The following is a 6,000-nucleotide window of genomic DNA, read 5'->3' as shown; positions in this document are numbered from 1 at the left end:
TTACCTCCCCACCCCTTTCTGCCTTCCGCAAAGACCATTCCCTCCGTGACTACCTGGTCAGGTCCACGCCCATCACTACCCACCCTCTCAACCTGGCACCTTCCCCTGTCAACGCAGGTATTGCAAAACCTGCACCCACACCTCCTCTCTCACCTCAATCCAAGACCCTAAATGAGCCTTACACATCCAAAGTTTTACCTGCACATCCACTAATATCATTTATTGTATCCGTTGCTCCCGATGCGGTCTCCTCTACATTGGGGAGACTGGGCGCCTCCTAGCAGAGCGCTTTAGGGAACATCTCCGGGACACCTACACCAATCAACCCCACTGCCCTGTGCCCCAACATTTCAACTCTCCCTCCCATTCTGCCGAGGACATGGAGGTCCTGGACCTCCTTCACCACCGCCTCTTCACCACCAGACCCCTGGAGGAAGAACATCTCATCTTCCGCCTCGCAACACTTCAACCTCAGTGCATCACTGGGGACTTCAACAGTTCCCTCATCTCGCCTTCGCCTGCCTCATCCCAGTTCCAAACTTCGAGCTCAACACTGTCCCTGTGACTTGTTCTGACTTGTCCTGTCTGCCTATTTACTTTTCCAACTGTCCACTCCACCCTCCGACCGCCCCCGACCTATCACCTTCATCCCTTCCCCCACTCACCTTTTGTACTCTATGCTACTTTCTCCCCACTCCCACCCTCCTCTAGCTTATCTCTTCAGGTTCTCTGCCTTTATTCCGGATGAAGGGTTTTTGCCCGAAACGTTGATTTTACTGCTCCTCGGATGCTGCCTGAACTGCTGTGCTCTTCCAGCACCACTAATCCAGAATCAGTACCCCACCACATCACTTTACCCCACAATCGTGGTATCTGGCTGTGCACAAGGAGGAGTGGCACAGTCTGTACTGGGATGCCCTGGGGCCCTGAAACACATGGTAAAGACTAAAATCACCAGAGCACTGAGAGCCCCACCACATTGTTTGCATGTTCTATTGTTTTTACTTTGTTCCTGCCTTCCCTTGTTTATTCTTAATAAAGTTGTTATTACACACACCTGAACAAGCTGTGAAATAAACTCAGGCCTCTCGATCCAAGATTCGGGATACTTTCACCACATGACAAGGCATCGACTCCAACTTCCCTTGTCCCTTAGCCTGCTGAGTCGCGCCTGAATCAACTCCGCAATTGGGAGGAAGGGGCGGAACAGGAGGACCGAGCAGCGGCCGGTCGTCAAACCAGAGTGAGTGAGGAGCGGGGCCAAAGCATTCTTGGGGAGTGAACGCTTCAGGATTGGTCAGAAAGCAAACTATTTTGCAGGATTGATCATTCTCGCTACATAGTGGAGCATTAAACCTCTCCCATGAATCAATGTGAGATTTTTAAGAAATAGTTGAGATGTAAATCTGATAACGTACATTAGGGAGATTTAAACAATCCTCAGATAAACACATGGGTGATTTTGGAATAGTGTAGGGGACCAGGTGATCTGGTTTCCTCCCACAATCCAAAGATGTGCAGGTCAGGTGAATTGACCATGTTAAATTGCCCGTCGTGTTCGGTAATGGGTAAATGTATGGGTGGGTTGCGCTTCGGCGGGTCGGTGTGGACTTGTTGGGCCGAAGGGCCGGTTTTCACACTGTAATGTAATCTAATCTAATTCACAGGTTGGTTTACACAACTCGAGTAAGAAATTTATTTTCAAACTCCCAGAACGATTGGGAATTTACATACCGAATAATCTATTTGACCGAATAATCCATTTACATAGTAATCATCTCAATGACTGTAAGTCGACAGAGCAATTGTTAATGACTAATAATTCACCCATGATGCTGCGCAGATATGAATATTCTCTATAAACTCACCGGTAATCTCAGACGCACGCGCAGTTTAGTTTCTATGTGGAGCATGCGCAGTGTCACATTGGTCAGGACAGAGAAAGAGAGAGCGACATGGAGCTGTTTTCTCCGGCATCGGCTGCGATCCGCTTCACAGAGCGGTGCTCAGAGCTGTGTGGGAGCCTCGCTGGAGAAAGGAGCGGAGAGAACTCACAAGTCCTGGATACAGGTTAAAAATAACTCGAAAAAGACCCTCCAGGCCCGGGTAAGGAGGCGGCGGTCTCTGATCAGGGAAGCGGCCCAGGGTCACGGCCGCCATTTGTTTGAGGGAAGAGGGAGCGCTCAGGGCCGCCATCTTGAGAAGGTCAAGGTGCAGGAGGGCGGGGCTCTCGGGGTCTGTAGAACAATCAGAGGAAAGGGAAGACCCATTGTTACTGATTAATCCCACGGACACAGCGTCACTGGGCGGTCCCGCAGGAATATCCTCTCTCAGTCCTGCTGGGATGGTTCACCCAGTCAGAACCAGCAGCTCTCCTCCTCTCTCAGCTCCCCTTCTGTCCTTCCTGCAGCATCTGTCCCCTGGGACATTGAGCTGCCTGTCCTGTCCCTCCCTCAGCTGTGTTTCTGTAATATTTGTGATATCCGAGTCCCACTTTAGATTACTTCACTAAAGACAGGAATGCACCCGATGGGTTTTTCTTAACATCAGCAATTGTTTAATACTCACTTACAGGTTTTTAATTACATCGTTTTTGAAGCATTTACTTCACATTCAATCATTTGCAATGGTGGGATTTGAACCTGTGTCCAGAGAACACTTGCTGAGTTTCTGGATAAATTGTCACTGAATAATGCCACTAGGCCATCACTTCACCTGCTCACAGTTTGTATATCCCAGTGCAACATGAATCAAAACCCTTTCTTCCTGCACAATTGTTTGACCCAGCACTCTGGTGATGTGACTCAGTACCTCTCCATGTGGTATCCCTCACTGTGTGGGTCTAATTGCTGCCTCTGTCGCCGTCTCTCACTTTTGAAGCTACTCCAGATCATGAGCCAACAGAATTCTCCACTCCAGAGAGATGAGGCAGCACAGGTCAGGAATGGAGACTGGGATTTTCCAGATCTCTGTGGGCTCAGTGCCATTCTATATGTGTAACCCTCAAAGCATTAGTCTAATTTCCCATTCTGCCTATTTCTGTGTCTTCTACAGGTACTCATGGAGTTCCTGACTCAATAGACTTCCCAACTGCTGGTTGGGACGATGGTTGGTCAGCCAGAAAGACAGTCAGGGAGGTCGGGAGTCTTCAATAAATCCTGCTGCCAGGTAAGATCATTCCAGTGCACAGAGTAGAAAGTAATAAGGGTGATCCAAACATCAGCTAACAAGACATGACATAGAGAAAGTGCTGGAGGGGGAGCACAGTACAGACACACCCCAGGCTCAATCACCACGCCTGCTGCAAGTTTTGTTGTCATGAGACAGAATCAGGAGTTCCCAGTTATCAGTCCAGGCCTGTGCTTTCTCAGGGAGCATCAGAACAATTGAGGGGAAAGCAGGCCTCCCACGAGAGGGTGGTAATGCTGTCTGAGATCTTTCTGTTCCCTATTCCCTCTCCAACACTGTATCTATGGCTTGTATTGAGGACTAGTGTCTTCAATTATTCTACTCCTATAACAGTTCCTATCTCTGTCATCTCCTCCCCTCTCACCAATTATTTCACATATTTGAAACCTCCAGTCCAGATGACCATCCGCCTCGCTGTAACTTGCTTCAGTCTCTACAACATGCCTTGTCTCAATAGTCTCCTCCTCCAATAACTGGAGACACAGGGTCTGTTTCTGTGCGGCATGACTCTTCGGCCGATGTTTCCTAAAGGAAATGAGTCGCGTTTGCCTGTGTTTGGCTCATATCCCTTCAAACCTTCTCCTTTCCATGTACCTGCCCGAGTGTCTCTTCCATGTTGTAATTGTACTTGTTTTTACCATTTCCTCTGGCGGACCGATCCGTCCATGCACCATCCTCTGTGGATAATGTTGCCCCTCAGCTCCCTCTTTAAATCCTTGCTCTCACCTCACGTTTATGCCTCTAGCTTTGGACTCACCTACCCTTGGCAATTCACCTTACTTAGACCCTACATGGTTTCATAAACCTTTATAAGGTCACCCCGTGGCCTCCTCTGCCCAGGAGAAATATTGACGACAGTGTTACCAATATCTCCAACTCATGTACTCAATGCTCTGACCAATGAAGACAAGTGTGCCAATTGCTTTCAACACCCTGTCGCCCTGTGATGCCAGTCCAAGGAACAATGTAACTGCACCCCTTGGTCTCTCTCTTTTCTACAACACTGTCCAGGGCCCAACCATTACCCGTGTTAGTCCTCCCTGGTTTGTCGAAACTAAATCCAATACCTGAATTAAACTCCATCTTTCATTCCTTGGCCCAGTTGATTAACATCCCCTTCGATAACTATATTCCCTGCCCACTTTTCCACTAATCTTGGTATCGATAAACATATTAACAGGGACTCCTATATTTTCACTCAAATTGTTTATGTAAGTGGTGCACAACAGTGGTCCCAGCACCAATCCTTACAGCACACTGCTGGTCAGAGGCCTCCAGCCTGAACAACAACCCTCTCCCACCACCCTCTGTCTCCCACTGTCATTCCATTTTGTATCCAGTTGGCTAGCTCTCCCTGATCCCTTGTGATCTACCTTTACGATCTACCGTTACTAACCAATGTATCATGCTACATCCTGAACAAGGGTTTGCGGAAGCCAGAAACAACGTCTGTTGCTCTGCTTTCATCTATCCTTTTGGTCACATCTTGAGAAAACTCCAGTCAAGTTTGTGAGACATGTTATCCCACGCACAAAGCCATGCTGGCTGTCCGTAATCAGGCCTTATCTTTCCAAATGCATGTAAGGCTAACCTCTCAGAATGACCTCCAACAACTGACCCACCATGATGTCTCGCTCATCAGTCTGTAGTTCCCTGGCTTTCTCTTGCAGCCTTTCTTAATTGATGACACAAAATTATAATCATAGTCAGAGTTATACCGTACTGTTCGGTTAACGCTAACCATACTCTAAAACGGATCTCATCCCACCTGCCTGTTCCTGGATCATATCCCTTCAAACCTCTCCTATTACTATTCTAATCCAAATGTCTTCTAAACATGGTAATTGTCCCCATGTTCACCCCTTCCTTGGGAAGTTCATTTCACACACAACCCACCCTCTGTGTAACAATGTGCCTCTCATGTCTTTTATTTTATATGTCTCTCCTCCAACTTAAAAATGTAGTGCCTTGTCTTGAAACTCCCCTGTCCATGGGAAAAGACAACTCCCATTAACTCTATCTATCCTCGTCATGATTTTATAAACTTCTCTGAGGTCATCTGTCAACATTCAGGTTTCAGTGAAAAATACCAACCTATTCAGCCTTTCTTTATACTGAAGCCTTTCGTACCCAGCCACATCCCAGTGAATCTCCTCCCAACCCTTTCCAGCTTAATAGTATCATTCCTATAACTGGGCGACTAGAACTGGACACCCTATTCCAGAAGAGGACTCACCAATAGCCTGTATAATCTCAATATGACTTCCCAACTCCTATATCCAAAGGACTGAGCAATGAAAGCAAGTGAGGCAAACACCTTTTTTTAAACTATCCTGTCTCTCCATGTTGCAAACTTCAAAGAACTGTGTAGCTGAACCCTGAGGCCCCTCTGTTCTACAACACTACCGAAGGTCTTGCCATTAATTGTATAAGTCCTGCCCGTGTTTGTTGTTCCAAATGCATTACTTCGCATTTATTCAGATTGAACTCCATCGACAGTTTTTCAGCCATTCACACATTTCATCAGGATCCCTTTGTAATCTCAGAAAACCTTCTTCACTGTCCACAATGCCACCCTCCAGTCTAACAGCCTATCACACATCGCACTCTATGGTACAAATATCTCTGCTAGGGCCCTACAATTTCTTCACCAGCTTCCCACAATGTTCTGAGATCCAGTTGATCAGGTCCTGGGGATTTATCTACCTTTGTGTTTTAAAACCTCCAGCACCTCCTTTTCTATAATGTGGACCCATTTCAAGACATTGAGTCATGGAGATGTACAGCACGGAAACAAGCCCTTCAAACGCC

The sequence above is a fragment of the Chiloscyllium plagiosum genome, unplaced genomic scaffold (genome assembly GCF_037043375.1).
Source record: "Chiloscyllium plagiosum isolate Xiang-an unplaced genomic scaffold, Cpla_swu_hap1 HiC_scaffold_13, whole genome shotgun sequence".
In the NCBI taxonomy this organism is placed as follows: Eukaryota; Metazoa; Chordata; class Chondrichthyes; order Orectolobiformes; family Hemiscylliidae; genus Chiloscyllium; species Chiloscyllium plagiosum.
This window is presented reverse-complemented; position numbering follows the sequence as displayed.